The sequence below is a fragment of the Scyliorhinus torazame genome, chromosome 3 (assembly GCF_047496885.1).
Source record: "Scyliorhinus torazame isolate Kashiwa2021f chromosome 3, sScyTor2.1, whole genome shotgun sequence".
NCBI lineage: Eukaryota > Metazoa > Chordata > Chondrichthyes > Carcharhiniformes > Scyliorhinidae > Scyliorhinus > Scyliorhinus torazame.
Window position 1 is genome coordinate 75,511,200 of NC_092709.1, and position 17,936 is coordinate 75,529,135.

The window sequence follows — 17,936 nt, forward strand, 5'->3', positions numbered from 1 at the left end:
AAGGAACCTCGGAAGAGAGGTCTTGACTGGAACCTGGATTATGACCTGTAAATAGTTTGCTCTCACATTAAATTGTTTTCGTTACACTCTTGTATCCGACTCCTCTGTGACCATAAAGAGTCTGCATTTCAGTTTTTACACTGAACTTATTTGTGTACTGCTTACAACTTCTGAGTTTCCCCCAACCTTACCTTACCCATTATCCCACTTCATTTTCCTATGACAGAATCCAGAATAACCTCATTAATTGCTGGGCGAAAAAATCTCATCTGCAAAGCGGTCCTGAACTGTGTGTGAAAACCATTGACCTTTTTTGCCAATCACATTATTGTTATCTCAATTTATCTATGGATAATAAAAGTCACCCCTCATGGTTCAATCCTTTATGTAGTTTCTCTAATATGAGTGGCACGGTAGCACAGTGGTTAGCACTGTTACTTCACAGCACCAGGGTCCCAGGTTCGATTCCCGGCATGGGTCACTGTCTGTGTGGAGTCTGCACATTCTCCTAGTGTCTCTGTGGGTTTCCTCCGGGTGCTCCGGTTTCCTCCCATAAGTCCCGAAAGATGTGCTGTTAGGTAATTTGGACATTCTGAATTCGCCCTCCGTGTACCCGAACAGGTACTACTAGGGGATTTTCCACAGTAACTTCATTGCAGTGTTAATGTAAGCCTACTTGTGACAATAAAGATCATTATTATCATTTTCTCTGTTGTTTTCTACTGTATGTGGGTTTACTACAAGCCTCCCAACAGCCAGCGGGAGATAGAGGAGCAGATAGGTAGACAGATTTTGGAAAAGAGTAAAAACAACAGGGTTGTGGTGATGGGAGACTTCAACTGCCCCAATATTGACTGGGACTCACTTAGTACCAGGGGCTTAGACGGGGCGGAGTTTGTAAGGAGCATCCAGGAGGGCTTCTTAAAACAATATGTAGACAGTCCAACTAGGGAAGGGGCGGTACTGGACCTGGTATTGAGGAATGAGCCCGGCCAGGTGGTAGATGTTTCAGTAGGGGAGCATTTCGGTAACAGTGACCACAATTCAGTAAGTTTTAAAGTGCTGGTGGACAAGGATAAGAGTGGTCCTAGGATGAATGTGCTAAATTGGGGGAAGGCTAATTATAACAATATTAGGCGGGAACTGAAGAACATAGATTGGGGGCGGATGTTTGAGGGCAAATCAACATCTGACATGTGGGAGGCTTTCAAGTGTCAGTTGAAAGGAATTCAGGACCGGCATGTTACTGTGAGGAAGAAGGACAAATACGGCAATTTTCGGGAACCTTGGATAACGAGAGGTATTGTAGGCCTCGTCAAAAAGAAAAAGGAGGCATTTGTCAGGGCTAAAAGGCTGGGAACAGACAAAGCCTGTGTGGAATATAAGGAAAGTAGGAAGGAACTTAAGCAAGAGTCAGGAGGGCTAGAAGGGGTCACGAAAAGTCATTGGCAAATAGGGTTAAGGAAAATCCCAAGGCTTTTTACACATACATAAAAAGCAAGAGGGTAGCCAGGGAAAGGGTTGGCCCACTGAAGGATAGGCAAGGGAATCTATGTGTGGAGCCAGAGGAAATGGGCGAGGTACTAAATGAATACTTTGCATCAGTATTCACCAAAGAGAAGAAATTGGTAGATGTTGAGTCTGGAGAAGGGTGTGTAGATAGCCTGGGTCACATTGAGATCCAAAAAGACGAGGTGTTGGGTGTCTTAAAAAATATTAAGGTAGATAAGTCCCCAGGGCCTGATGGGATCTACCCCAGAATACTGAAGGAGGCTGGAGAGGAAATTGCTGAGGCCTTGACAGAAATCTTTGGATCCTCACTGTCTTCAGGTGATGTCCCGGAGGACTGGAGAATAGCCAATGGTGTTCCTCTGTTTCAGAAGGGTAGCAAGGATAAACCAGGGAACTACAGGCCGGTGAGCCTTACTTCAGTGGTAGGGAAATTACTGGAGAGAATTCTTCGAGACAGGATCCTCTCCCATTTGGAAGCAAATGGACGTATTAGTGAGAGGCAACATGGTTTTGTGAAGGGGAGGTAGTGTCTCACTAACTTGATCGAGTTTTTCGAGGCGGTCACTAAGATGATTGATGCAGGTAGGGCAGTGGATGTTGTCTATATGGACTTCAGTAAGGCCTTTGACAAGGTCCCTCATGGTAGACTAGTACAAAAGGTGAAGTCACACGGGATCAGGGGTGAGCTGGCAAGGTGGATACAGAACTGGCTAGGTCATTGAAGGCAGAGAGTAGCAATGGAAGGATGCTTTTCTAATTGGAGGGCTGTGACCAGTGGTGTTCCACAGGGATCAGTGCTGGGACCTTTGCTCTTTGTAGTATATATAAATGATTTGGAGGAAAATGTAACTGGTCTGATTAGTAAATTTGCAGACGACACAAAGGTTGGTGGAATTGCGGATATCGATGAGGACGGTCAGAGGATACAGCAGGATTTAGATTGTTTGGAGGCTTGGGCGGAGAGATGGCAGATGGAGTTTAATCCGGACAAATGTGAGGTAATGCATTTTGGAAGGTCTAATGCAGGTAGGGAATATACAGTGAATGGTAGAACCCTCAAGAGTATTGAAAGTCAAAGAGATCTAGGAGTACAGGTCCACAGGTCACTGAAAGGGGCAACACAGGTGGAGAAGGTAATCAAGAAGGCATACGGCATGCTTGCCTTCATTGGCCGGGGCATTGAGTATAAGAATTGGCAAGTCATGTTGCAGCTGTATAGAACCTTAGTTAGGCCACACTTGGAGTATAGTGTTCAATTCTGGTCGCCACACTACCAGAAGGATGTGGAGGCTTTAGAGAGGGTGAAGAAGCGATTTACCAGAATGTTGCCTGGTATGGAGGGCATTAGCTATGAGGAGCGGTTGAATAAACTCGGTTTGTTCTCACTGGAACGAAGGAGGTTGAGGGGCGACCTGATAGAGGTCTACAAAATTATGAGGGGCATAGACAGAGTGGATAGTCAGAGGCTTTTCCCCGGGGTAGAGGGGTCAATTACTAGGGGGCATAGGTTTAAGGTGAGAGGGGCAAGGTTTAGAGTTTTCGCAAGTTTTCTACGCAGAGGGTAGTGGGTGCCTGGAACTCGCTACCGGAGGAGGTGGTGGAAGCAGGGACGATAGTGACATTTAAGGGGCATCTTGACAAATACATGAATAGGATGGGAATAGAGGGATACGGACCCAGGAAGTGTAGAAGATTGTAGTTTAGTCGGGCAGCATGGTCGGCACGGGCTTGGAGGGCCGAAGGGCCTGTTCCTGTGCTGTACATTTCTTTGTTCTTTGTTTTGTTTGTTTGTATCGCTGTCGATAATGAACTCCGAGCAGAGAAATATTTCCCTTCAAATTTCTTAATTCTGACCAAATACTTGGAACTTTTTCACAATCCAGTTTTTAATATTGTATAAAATATTTAATTAATATTGTCTCTCCATTTTTCCCAGCCTATCCCTCTTGATTATTTTGGAACCAGGGATGTTTAGCTCCCAGTTCTTCCCTAACCTAAGATATCTTTTTTAAAAGCTATTATATCATATCCCACCTATGGAAAACAGTGCTTATAGACCCCCAACTTTATGAAGCATACTGGGTACTTCATGCATTTTCATGCAGAGAACTCAAACCAACCTCTGCTTCCTTAACAGTTTTATTCTTTTTCATCTCTCCTAATGCTCTGTTTTCTCGACTTGGTCTGTTTTTCTTGATTATGTTTATTCCACAACTCTCACTCATTTTGCTTTCTCTCTGGTTGCCTGGTCTTGTTTCATCCATCTTTTCCCAAACAAGTGAATGGGCTGTCATTAAAGTGCGGGAAGTACTTGAATGAGCTACCAACCTACTTAGAGGCAAAGGTCCAAAATCATTATAAAGAAGGACGTGGGCGAGATTCTCCGACCCCCCCGCTGGGTTGGAGAATTGCCGGGGGGCGGCGTGAATCCCGCCCCTGCCGGCTGCCGAATTCTCTGGTGCCGGGAATTTGGCGGGGGCGGGAATCGCGCCGTGTCGGTCAGCGGCCCCTGGTAGCAGCCGCCCGGCGATTCTCCAGCCCGCGATGGGCTGAGTGGTCGCCAGTTTATGGCCGGTCCCGCCAGCGTAAATTACAATACTTACCGGTGGGAACTGGCTCCGCGGGCGGCCTCCGGGGTTCTCGGGGGGTCATGGGGGGATCTGGCCCCGGGAGCTGCCCCACGGTGGCCTGGCCTGCGATCGGAGCCCACCGATCCGCGGGCGGGCCTGTGCCGTGGGGGCACTCTATTCCTCCGCGTCGGCTGCTGTAACAGTCCGCGATGGTCGACGTGGAGATGAACTCCCCTGCGCATGTGCTGGGGTGCGCCAGCACACACTGGCACTCCCACGCATGCGCCAACTCGCGCCGGCCGGGTGAGGCCCTTCGGCACCAGTTGGCGTGGCGCCAAGCCCCTTCCGCGTCGGCTGGCGTAAACCACTCCGGCGCTGGCTTAGCCCCTGAAGGTGCGGAGGATTACGCACCTTCGGGGCGGCCCGACGCCGGAGTGGTTCACGCCACTCCTTCGCGCCGGAGTTGCCCGCCCTGCCGATTCCCGCAGAATCCCGCCCCTGATGTATTGGAAATCGTAGAACTACAGACTTGCTGTCAGTGCTATGTCTTGCTGTTAAGCAAAGTAGAAAATGATTGTGGGGTAGGTAGGTTGCCAATTTGTTCTCATTCCCTATGACAAAGTGCTCCATCTCTGCTTGGCACTTTCCCTTAGCACCTTAACTCAGACCGAAATGACTATGCCAGGAATATGAGTCACAGATCCATAAATTACCACCCTCCTTTGACAGCAGATTCAAGTTCTGTGCAATGTCATCATGGTATCTTTGGGAGAGATTTCCTCTTTTTCTCACTTACAATAAAATCATTACTGGATGCTTTAGATGAATATAGAAATGAAATTTAGGACATTCAGCCCTTTGAAATTGTCCCTCCATTCAGTTAAGACTATGGCTGACTTGTGCCTCAATTCCATGTACCTACCTTATCCACTGACAACCTTAACTGCCAAAATATCTGTGGAATTCAGTCTTGAAAATTTAATTTGACCAAGAATACACAATCTTTTGAAGGAGCGAGCTCCAAATTTTCAGCGCCCTTTGTGCAAAGTTCTTTCTGATTTCAATTTTAAATGATCTAGCTCTGATTTTATAATAATTAGGATTACATGGTTTAAGGACATCAATTTTAAGCTTCTGCTCCCTTGTTCCTGGTATTCCTGGACTCTGACCAGAGAAAATAGTTTCTATATATCTCCCCTATTGATTTCCTTTATCACACCTTGGTTTGACCACTTTTGACTTTGCTGTATAAACAACACAATGGAAAACAGCCATGTTATGCTTTGTTGCACAATCACGTAAACTCTCAGTTTATTTCCGTGCGTTTTTTCAATATTCGCAACAAGCAAAAACATAACGTTAAACCAGCATTTGACACCAATCAGCACGAGAACTGATATGTGAGCAATGGCACAATTTCACTGCACTGGAACTGGAGTACCTCAACAGGTCCCCTCCCTCAGGCACCGTCGTTTGCCGCAGCAAAATTCCTTTCATATGGATATAGTAACAGAACAGAGCAGGAATGTAAACTTGTGTGCTGTTATTTTTAGATATTTAAGGATTCCGTTCTGTTCTTTCATCCAAGGATGTGCACATTGAGAAGCTCAGCACGTTACCGAAATGATATTGGTAATACTTTCTGAGCCCACACATGTAATTTATTTCCTACTATCATTAAGTCAATTGTATAATGAGGAAAAGTTTCCAATCTGGAAAACTGACATCCAGAACGACGAAGACCTCTAAGACTACAAAGCTGAAGGTTCAGAGAGCTTCATAAATGCAAGTCTTCCTTTTTTAAACATAATTACTCTCAGCTTCATGTACAGATTTGGAATTGTTCAGAGGCTCAATAAGCTGGAGTTGTTTCCCTTGCAGCAGAGATGGCTAAGGGGGGAACCTGATTGAAGAGTATAAAATTGAGAGGGGCATAGACAGGGCGGATAGGAAGGAAATGATTAAGCATTTTCAATAACTTGTTGTGAAATATTTGGCGTGTATTAAATATATTCAATCTTATTCTTTTTTTTAATATATTTTATTGAAAATGTTTTCCAAACAACAATTTTTCCCTCTTACAAAGCAAACGAAACAATAACAAAACAGAAATTTTGAACAATACACAGGTAACAAAACCCCATTGTCTATTGACCTAAACTAAACTAACCCCCCCCCCCCCCCCGCCCCTCCCCCTGGGTTGCTGCTGCTGGTCATCTGTCTTCCCTCTAACGTTCCCCTAGGTAGTCAAGAAATGGCTGCCACCACCTGGTGAACCCTTGAGCCGATCCTCTCAGGGCAAACTTTATCTGCTCCAGTTTAATGAACCCCGCCATATCATTTACCCAGGCCTCCAGTCCGGGGGGTTTCGCCTCCTTCCACATGACTAGGATCCTGCGCCGGGCTACTAGGGACGCAAAGGCCACGACATCGGCCTCTTTCGCCTCCTGCACTCCCGGCTCTTCCGCAACTCCAAATAGAGCTAACCCCCAGCCTGGTTTGACCCGGGCCTTCACCACCTGCGAAATCACTCCCGTCACTCCCTTCCAATACCCTTCCAGTGCCGGGCACGCCCAAAACATATGTGCGTGGTTTGCCGGGCTCCCGCCACACCTCCCACATTTGTCCTCCACTCCAAAGAACCTGCTCAATCTTGCCCTCGTTATGTGTGCTTTATGTAGCACCTTAAATTGAATCAGGCTAAGCCTGGCGCATGAGGAAGAGGAATTTACCCTGCTTAGGGCATCAGCCCACATACCCTCCTCTATCTCATCCCCTAATTCTTCTTCCCACTTTCCTTTTAGTTCGCCCACCGACTCCTCCCCCTCTTCCCTCATCTCCCTATAAATCTCTGACACCTTGCCCTCTCCGACCCACACCCCTGAAAGCACCCTGTCCTGTATCCCCTGTGTCGGGAGCAACGGAAATTCCCTCACCTGTTGTCTAGTAAACGCCCTCACCTGCATATATCGCAAGAAATTTCCCCGGGGCAACTTATACTTTTCCTCCAATGCTCCCAAGCTCGCAAAAGTCCCATCTATAAATAAATCTCCCACCTTCCTAATTCCCAACTGGTACCAGCTCTGAAATCCTCCATCCATTCTTCCTGGGGCAAACCTATGGTTGTTCCTGATAGGGGACCCCACCAGGGCTCCCCGCACCCCTCTCTGTCGCCTCCACTGTCCCCAGATATTCAGTGTTGCCGCCACCACCGGGTTCGTGGTAAACTTTTTAAGGTGAGAACGGTAGCGGCGCCGTCACCAGCGCCTCTAAACTCGTCCCTTTACAGGACTTTCTCTCCAGTCTTTTCCACGCCGCTCCCTCACCCTCCATCATCCATCTACGTATCATTGCCACATTGGCGGCCCAATAGTAATCACCCAAGTTCGGTAGTTCCAGTCCTCCTCTGTCCCTACTACGCTGAAGGAACCCCCTCCTTACTCTCGGAACCTTCCCTGCCCACACGAAGCTCGTGATGCTCCTATCTATTTTATTAAAAAAGGTCTTGGTGATTAGTATAGGGAGACATTGAAATACAAATAAGAACCTCGGGAGGACCATCATCTTAATTGCTTGCACCCTGCCTGCCAGCGATAGAGGCTGCATGTCCCACCTCTTGAAGTCCTCCTCCATTTGTTCTACCAGCCGTGTCAGATTAAGTCTGTGCAAGGTTCCCCAGCTCCTAGCGATCTGAATCCCCAGGTATCGGAAGTTTCTTTCCACTTTCCTTAGCGGTAAGCCTTCTATCTCTCTATTCTGGTCCCCTGGATGTATCACAAATAATTCACTCTTCCCCATGTTTAGCCTATACCCCGAGAATTCCCCGAACCCCCTCAAAATTCGCATAACCTCTATCATCCCCCCCGCTGGGTCCGACACGTATAATAGGTCATCTGCGTATAACGAGACTCGGTGTTCTTCTCCCCCTCTAATCACCCCTCTCCATTTCCTGGAGTCTCTCAACGCCATGGCCAGAGGTTCAATTGCCAACGCGAACAACAATGGAGACAGCGGGCATCCCTGCCTTGTTCCCCTATATAATCGGAAATACTCCGATCTATGTCGACCTGTAACTACGCTTGTCGTTGGAGCCCCATAAAGAAGTCTAACCCAGCTAATAAACCCGTTCCCAAACCCAAACCTCCTTAACACTTCCCATAAATACTCCCACTCCACCCTATCAAATGCCTTCTCTGCGTCCATTGCCGCCACTATCTCTGCTTCCCCCTCCACTGGGGGCATCATTATCACCCCTAATAGTCGTTGCACGTTAACATTCAGTTGTCTCCCTTTTACGAACCCTGTCTGGTCTTCGTGCACCACCCCCGGGACACAGTCCTCAAATTCGATGCCAGTACCTTTGCCAGCAATTTGGCGTCCACGTTCAATAGTGAAATAGGTCTATAGGACCCGCACTGCAACGGATCTTTGTCCCTCTTCAAAATTAGCGATATCGTCGCCTCCGACATCGTCGGGGGTAGAGTCCCCCCTTCCCTGGCCTCATTGAACGTCCTCACCATCAACGGGGCCAACAAGTCCACATATTTTCTGTAATATTCCACCGGGAACCCGTCTGGCCCCGGGGCCTTCCCTGCTTGCATGCTTCCCAGTCCCTTAATAACCTCGTCCACCTCAATCGGCGCCCCCAGGCCTGCCACCTCCTGCTCCTCCACTTTCGGGAACCTCAATTGGTCCAGGAACTGCCGCATCCCCTCCTCTCCCTCTGGGGGTTGAGACCTATACAGTTCCTCATAGAAGGTCTTGAACACCTCATTTATCTTTCCTGCCCTTCGCACCATGTCTCCCCTTTCGTCTCTAATTCCTCCTATCTCCCTCGCTGCTGCCCTCTTTCGCAATTGATGCGCCAACAGGCGACTAGCCTTTTCCCCATATTCATACCTCCTCCCCTGTGCCTTCCTCCACAGTACCTCTGCCTTTCTAGTGGTCTGAAGGTCAAACTCCGTCTGGAGTCGTCTCCTCTCCCTGTACAATTCCTCCTCCGGCGTCTCTGCAAATTCCCTGTCCACCCTTAAAATCTCCCCCAGTAATCTTTCCCTTTCCTTGGCCTCTGTTTTCCTTTTGTGGGCCCCAATAGAGATCAGCTCTCCTCTGACCACCGCTTTTAATGCTTCCCAGACCACGCCCACAGGGACCTCGCCGTCGTCATTGACCTCCAGGTATCTCTCAATACACCCCCGCACTCTTGCACACTCTCCCTCATCCGCCATCAGTCCCACATCTAATCGCCAGAGTGTTCTCTGCTCCCTGTCCTCGCCTACTTCCAGGTCCACCCAATGTGGGGCATGATCCGAAACCGCTATGGCTGAGTACGCAGCTTCTTCCACCCTAGAGATCAACGACCTTCCCAACACAAAAAAATCTATCCGGGAGTACACTTTATGGACATGGGAGAAGAAGGAAAACTCCCTAGCCCTAGGTCTAAGAAATCGCCATGGATCCACTCCCCCCATTTGGTCCATAAACCCCTTAAGTACCTTGGCCGCTGCCGGCCTTCTTCCGGTCCTTGAGCTGGATCTATCTAGCCCCGGGTCCAGCACCGTATTAAAGTCCCCTCCTAAAATCAAGTTTCCTGCCTCCAGGTCAGGTATACGCCCCAGCATCCGTCTCATGAATCCCGCATCGCCCCAATTTGGGGCATACACATTAACCAACACGACCTCCATTCCCTCCAGCCTACCACTCACCATTACATATCTACCTCCGCTATCTGCTACGATGTTCTTTGCTTCAAATGCTACCCGTTTACCCACCAAAATGGCCACCCCTCTGTTCTTTGCGTCCAGTCCTGAGTGGAACACCTGTCCCATCCATCCTTTCCTTAGCCTAACTTGGTCCGCCACCTTTAGGTGCGTCTCTTGGAGCATAACCACGTCTGCCCTTAGTCCTTTCAAATGCGCGAGCACTCGGGCCCTTTTTATCGGTCCGTTCAGGCCTCTCACGTTCCACGTGATCAGCCTCACTAGGGGGCTACCTGCCCCCCTCCAGTGTCGACTATCCATTACCTTCTCTAGGCCAGTCCCATATCCCGCCTCCGCGCTCCCGCTCGCTCCCCCAGCGTCGCACACCATCCCCGCCCACCCACTCTTTAGCCATTTCCTTTTGGATTTCCGCAGCAGCAACCCAGTTGTCGTCCCCCCCCCGCCCCCCCGCTAGATCCCTATCTAGCATGATTGCTCCCCCCATATCACTTCCGTAAGTCAGCTGACTTCAACTGACCCCGGCTACTCCTGCTCACTCCTCGACCCCCCCCGTGTGGGGGAACTCCCATCCGCCTTGCGCCTGTCTTCCTGCCTTATTCTTTCTGGTGCGGGAACATCCCTTTACCTGACCCGCCTCTTATGGCGCAGCTCCCTTTCCCCTCCCCCTCTCCTTCCCCATTCTCCGACTATGTCCCGTCTTTCCCCCCTCACCGGCGCCCACATTTCCCCAATGTCTTCCCCCTTCCCTGTTTACTTCTCAATTAACTTCCAGCGTAACATTAACAAAAACAATAACAATAACATTTCCTGCAGCATCAGTCCCTCAGTTCCGGTTCAATTTCTCTTCTTTGATGAAGGACCATGCTTCCTCCGCCGTCTCGAAATAATAGTGTCTCTCCTGATACGTGACCCATAGTCTTGCCGGCTGCAGCATCCCGAACTTCACCTTCCTTTTATGCAACACCTCTTTGGCTCGGTTGAAGCTCGCCCTCCTTCTCGCCACCTCCGCACTCCAATCCTGGTATATCCGTACCACAGCATTCTCCCATCTGCTACTCCGCACCTTTTTAGCCCATCTCAGGACCTCTTCTCTGACCTTAAGGCGGTAAAATCGCACGATTATCGCCCTCGGTGGTTCTCCCGCTTTTGGTCTTCTCGCCGGAATCCGATTTGCCCACTCCACCTCCATGGGGCCCGCAGGGGCCTCAGCACCCATCAGTGAGCTCAGCATCTTACTTGTGTACTCTCCACAGTCCACTCCTTCCACACCCTCAGGGAGACCTAGTATCCGAAGGTTCTTCCTTCGCGCTCCGTTTTCTAGGGCCTCGATCCTTTCAGTACACTTTTTATGAAGTGCCTCGTGCGTCTTGAGTCTTAACCGCCAGGCCCAGGATCTCGTCCTCAATATCTGTCACCTTCTGCTCCACCACGCGGAGCTCTGTCTCCTGGGTCTTTAATGTCTCCTTGAGCCCCTCAATTGCCTGTACCATCGGGGTCAGCACCTCCCTCTTCAGCAGCTCCACGCACCGTCTCACGATTTCATCCTGCTCAGGCCCCCATGTCGCCTGCGCTTTCTCCGCCGCCATCTTGTACTTCTCTCTTTCTGACATTTTGGTCGACGATTCCTCGCGCTGCAGCCGCCGCCGCCGGTTTTTTGCTCCTTCGTTTGGGGGGGGACTCCCTTCTCACACACCCCACACCGGGTTGCGTCGTCGAAAAATTCCCCGTTGGGGCTCTTAAAAGAGCCCAAAGGTCCGTCGGAGCTGGAGCCGCCGAAGCGTGCGGCTAGCTAGGCATCACCGCAACCGGAAGTCCCTTCAGTGGCCTTGATGAGATCTTTTCACAGTTGTTCCCTCTGCTGCTAGAATTCACCTTTGATACAGGCCCTCCGGTCAGCTTGCAGCTTTAAGCTTGCCCTTCCCCCGCCTGCATGCTGGAAGAGGCCCTGTTTATCCTGCAGTTGCAGACAAATCTTTTACTGTTTCTGCCGTGTCTGGCAACCAAGAGACATACCCTTCCTGTAGGTGGTGGAAAGGCTTTGGGGATTTATGTCAATTTTTACATCTGGATGTCTGATGAGATATAAGAAAAATTCCATTGTCTCCACAACAAAGGAAATTAATGTACAGCCTTTTGCATTTCCCATATCTTTCTTTCAAATGTCTCTGTTTAAAGTGGGCCTTGACACCCCTTCAGGTGCAAAAGTCTATGTCCTCTCAGGAGGGTCTGTCAGTATAATCCACACAGGAATTTTCCAGAAAGCGTTCACTTTGCAGTTTCAGACATCTTTTGGTCAGTGGTTTTAACTGTATTTCTTTGATAAAAACAGGTCTTTATGCCTGTCGGTAGTTGGTGAGCTGGAGTGCACAGTTGTGACAACTGATGTAAAAATTGACATAAATCCCCAAAGCCTTTCCACCACCTACAAGGCAGAAATCAGCAGCATGATGGAATAGTCCCGCCTTGTTCGGTGGGTGTAGCTTCAACAAACTCAAGGTACTCTGCATCATCCAGGAGACTTCATCAGCACTCACACACTAACTTTAAACATCTCGTCTCTCCACTACCAGTGCACCATGACTGCAGTATGTACCGCCTACAGGGTGCACTGTAGCACCTTGCTGAGATTTATTTGGCAACACCACCGAAATCTGTGAACCATGTCACCCTGAAGGACAGACAGGAATTGAACGTGGACGCATTAAGCTCCAAGTTCCCTCCAGGTCACGCTCATCCTGACTTAGACAAATCAAAAACCTGGAACTCTATCTCGCAGCATTTCATAGGTAATACATGTCAGCCTGGTCAGTGACACCCATCTTCCAAGATTGAATACCAAGAAGCATCCATGTATTCAAAAGATTGGATGTTAGCACAAGATGTCCAAATTTGCTCTGCTAGGATGACGTAAATGGCTTGTATTTATCTGGCACCTTCAACTTAAGAAAATATATAAAGGCACTTCACAGAAATGTAAGAAACAAGAAATGTCACAAAGCTAAAGAAGGAGATATTAAGTAAGGTGGCTAAAGGCTTTGAAGAAAAATACAGCAAGTGAAGAATGAAAAGCCTATTTTAAAAATATTGCCAGGCTTTATTGCAATAAAGGTTATATAAGCACAAACAGCAACACCCAAGGAACCTGATGATTGTACTCACTTTTCTGAAAATCTTCTTGGTAAATAATGGCATTTTCACCCAGTAAGCTGTGGCCACATATCAGCATGAACAAGAAGAAGCTGGGTTTGCATACGTCACATTCCGTCAGTTCTTAAGTGGAGGCCAATTTATCCAGATCATGAACTTGCTGAAATCTTTGCAATTGTTTGACTCCTTAGAGAAAATTTATTGGGATGGTGCTACTGCTCCTATTGCCATTCATTGCTTCCTATCTTGACTCAAAGTTATCCAACCTCTAAAGTCCACGGATAGAATAAGCGCAGTGGATGAAAGAGAAAACTGAAGTACTGTCAATTTGTGCAAGAAAAATGTTAATGGATTTCTTATTGCTTTTTCTCGTTTGAATCACATGTGGAAAGCATTAAAGCTTACACAACAGAGTGCCTCTTCAAAGGAATGGACTAATAACAAAATACGGAATGGAACAGCTGATGAGGGATGTGCCCCATTCCAATGCAAAGAATTTCAGTTTTGCTGTTACTCTGGCACCAAACTCACTGTGAAGTGGAACACACTGCCACATGTTGTATACATCTGTATTAACCTGGTTTTCAAAGAGACTATTTTCAGTGTAATGCTACGTAATCCACATCAACACAATGTGCTGCTGTCAGATACAAATGGTACTAATTTACCAACTTTCTTTGAGCCTTTCAGGAATGCACTTTGAAATCCAGAAAATGCTAGAATTTAAATGTTTGGTCGTTTTAACATTTGTGATTCCACAGAATTTTATTCTATAAACTATAAATTGAAATATTACCATGGATTTGAAACTGTAGAATACAATATTACACATAAAATTAATGATCAATGTGTTTGTTTGGTGGACAGAAGGCAACGCTGAATGTGCCAGGTCCCCAAACTCAGAAAAGACATTCAATTGGCATCCAGATGATTTCATCAGATTTTAATCAGCCAGGTTATTGGGTGCAAGTACAGTAAAGATTCCTTATCCTCCTTTACTTATCACATGTTGCGAAGAGATTGCTGACTTATCCGGTGGGATTCTCTGGCCTTCCTGCAGTGTGTTTTCCACTGGCAGAGGCGGCTCGGCATTGGGCAGCAGTAGGATCTTCCGGTTCCACTGATATTTACGGCGTCATGCATGGCTCGCATGTCCTGCCACTAGGGAACCTGCCACATGGTTGGGGGGGGGGGGCACCTTCAGCTGGACCAGAAGATCCTGCCAACAGTAACGGCCGAAACATTCCTTCCAATGAGTATCTTTGTTAGCCAGCTTATTTCTTCTATTAATCCGTTTAAAAAATGAACTCCCTTTAATGTTACTTTTACTTTTCCCTATTGGACAACCTCCTTTTGTCATTGGCCAGGTGCAGGCATCAACATGAATGTGTTGCCGCATGTTTTGTTTTTGTTTAAGTGCCTGCCGCTCTTTTTACCCAAGGCATTTTTTCAAGGAAGTGGACAAATTGGTCACCTTGTTTATCTGGGGGGAGGTTAGGGGGTTGTGCGGGGGGTGGGGTGGCCAGGGTCAGCAAGATGGTCCTCCAGAGATTGTGGATGGGGGGGGGGGGGGGGGCGGCGGGATGGTGCGGGGCCTCCCAAATTTACTATACTATTATTGGGCTGCAAACACGGAAAAGGTGAGGGGTTGGGTCATTTGGAGAGGAGGGGTGAAGAGTCCCAGTGGGTTAGGAGGAAGGTCTGTGTAGCCGTGTAGGGGGTCGTGGTTGAGGGCGCTGATAGCGGCGCCGTTTCCGATGTCCCTGGGCAAGTACTCTGAGAGTCCGATGACGGTGGCAATGCTGAAGATTTCGAGGCAGTTGAGGCAGCACTTTAAGTTGGGGGCTGGGTCAGGCAAGATGCCTATCAGGTTCGAGCCGGCGAGGCTGAATGAGAGGTTTCGGAGTTGGGAGAGGGGGAGCAGGCTATTAAAAGACCTGTTCCTGGGGGGACGTTTGAGAGGTTGGAAGAGTTGGGGGAGACGTATGGGTTGGGGCAAGGGGAAGGGTTTAGGTACCTGCAGCTCAGTGACTTTGCTGGGAAGGAGGTTTCGATCTTCCTGATAGCGCCGGCCCCCTCGTGTTGGACGAGGTATTGACGGAAGGCGGATTGGAGAAGGCGGTGGTGTCAGTGATTTCTGGGAAGGTTCTAGAGGAGGATGGGGTGTTCATGGAAGGGATTATGGCCAAATTGGAAGAAGAGTTGGGGGAGGTAATGGAAGGTTTGTGGTGTGAGGTGCTTCGAAGAAATAATGCCTCAACCTCATGCGCAACCTTTTACAATTCATGGAGACTGTTTATGATTCAAGTTTTGATGTTTTGTTACTTTTACCTGGAATGCACGAATGGATGTACTGGATTGTATACTGAGGGAGTTGTTGTTTTTTGGGGATTGTTATTGTGTTTGTTTTTCTTTTGTTGTTTGTTTGATGAAAATGTGGAGAATAAAAAGATTTAAAAAAAATATATGTAGGATTTGTGAAGTGAAATAGATTAAGCCTTTTCCTCGATACTTGCAAATATTAACACTATAAGAACCCAACTGACATATGAAATGTATCTTTCAGTACATATATCCATTCAGGAGAAAGTCAGTAACTATTTGTTGGGACCAATTTAGTTGCTTTTTAAAATCTTTCATGGGATGTTGGCATCACTGGCTGCACCAGCATTTGTTACCCATCCCTAATTACCCTTGAACTGAGCAACACCCAAAGCCATCTCAGAGGGCAATTAAGTGTCAGTAATATTGGGTCTGGAATCACAGGGGCTGATTTAGCACAGTGGGCTAAGCAGCTGGTTTGTAATGCAGAGTAAGGCAGAAGCGCGGGTTCAATTCCCGTACTGGCCTCCCCGAGCAGGCACCGGAATGTGGCGACTAGGGGCTTTTCACTTCATTGAAGCCTACTTGTGACAATAAATGATTATTATTATTACATGTAGGCCAGCAGATGGGTTTTTAACGACAATCAGCAATGATTTCATGGTCACTATTACTTAGACTAGACAGGTTTTAATTGAATTTAAATTCCACCAGCTGCCAAGGTGGGATTTGAACCCACGTCCCCAGAATATTAGCCTGGCCTCTGGATTATTAGTCCAGTGAAGATACCACTACACCACCACTTCCCCAACGATCTTGGATTAATCCCTTTAATCGTTAGGTTGTTTGGTTAATTATAAGAAAACTTCAACCGGGAGCAGGGGAAAAATAATTGCTGGAAAATAGTAAGAGTTCATTAAAATTATGTAATAAACTTTTCATTAGAATGTAAAATTGAAGTTGTGGGGAGGGGGAAATTGCCATTGTTCCATTGAGTTTTCCTTACTTATTTGCGTGGAGCACTGGTAGATTTGCCTATCAGCCATGGCTCAGTAATAGCACTCTACCTCTGAGTAAGTAGGTTGCAGTTTCAAACCCCAATCCAGAGATTTAAATGTGCACAAACTGACACTGCCCACTAGAACTGTGGGAGTCTTGCCTGATCAAGTAAAAGTAACTGCACAATTCCTGAGGAATTATTGTCGGTGTCCTGGTTCATATTCGTTCTTCAACCAACATCAATTTAAAAAAATAATCTGGTGCTATGATCCCAGTTGATACTATAACTGAACGGGTAGATCCAGAATGGAATCCTGGCTCAAGAGACTGTAACTTTAATTTGTTTTTAATAAAACGTGGAGGAACAGAGTAACAGGACTGCTAATTAGTTTTAACATTAAGGGAAAAACATTTATTAAACATGAAAAGTTGGATCATGATACAATAATCCTTTCCCCCCCCCCCCCCCCCCCACCGCCACTTAGTTTACAATTACACATAGGTTTTAGGGTTAACATGGTACATTTTAATATACAATGGTTTCATTAACACAGAGTCCCTTTTAAGTAAACAAGACTACTATGGTCAATACATGTACTCTGCTCTGAACCCAAATAGTGTCTGTGGATTTCTCCTCAGAATCCCCCCAGATGAGAGTTTCCCAAACTCCACTCCCACAAACACATTTTAAAATCTTCTGTCATAATAACGTTTTCCCTCAATGGTTTGCATTCAGAAATCCAGTCTAGGCTTTACAAATGACACTTTTAAACACAGCTTCTGCTCCACTTCTAACAGTTAATCCAGTTAAGAATTTCACACCAACCCGTTTAGGGTTTCTTTGTCTTGACCTTTATGCAAACTGCTCACAATTATTTTAACTCTCAAATTCCCCGACTATATTAAAATGGCATCAGACGTTTGTTTTACCTTTGAAGGTTGTTGTCCACTTTTAATCTGGTTACTGCAATTGTCTCATTAACACAGAACACTTTGTTTACTCTTCCTTGAATTCTTCTGAACAATACTTGGTCCTGTAGCCATGTAAAATGGCTGCGTTCCGATTAATCTGGCCAAAACCCAGTTTAAAACGGCTAACCCGAAAGACTGCTGGGAAAAGCAGCCAAGAAGACACAAGCAGGCAGCTGCAGACAGGTTTGCATATTCAGCTCTGGGAACGTAGCCCAGATCGATACTCAGGGCTATCAACAGCCCATCAACCCAGGTATCCGCAGTTGCATTCAGGACTGTTTATACCTAATATACTCAGACATCCACAGTTAAATCGGCTATCCCCGGGAACAATTGCAACATATTAGCAATTGAATACCGGGCGAGACCTGTCCGCGCCTGCAGTGGCCGAAACAAAGACAGGTGAGCGACCACCCCCCGATCGAGGAATCGCCTCACCATTGGACACATCGACCCCAAAGATTGGGGACAGAACAATCACTTGGGACTCAGGGTCAAGGGCCGCCCCGGGAGGCGGGAAGCCCCTGGGCCCTATAAATGTGAAGGTCCAAGTTCAGATCTCTCTCTCTCTCTCATCTTCGCCTGCTCGAAACCTTCGCAAGACCAGCCACCGGCAAGTGTAAGTTTGAATCCAACGATCGCTATCCGGTAGAGACACCTAGCCACCGACCTGTAGCAGCCTTTTTGAATCCCG

At 47.4% G+C, this 17,936-nt stretch overlaps 1 protein-coding gene across 26 annotated transcripts in view; it reads right to left on the minus strand.

Annotated features, from left to right (window-relative positions):
- ank2b (ankyrin 2b, neuronal) overlaps positions 1-17,936 on the minus strand; it is a 1,300,297-nt gene that overhangs the window by 585,333 nt on the left and 697,028 nt on the right. The window lies entirely within an intron of this gene.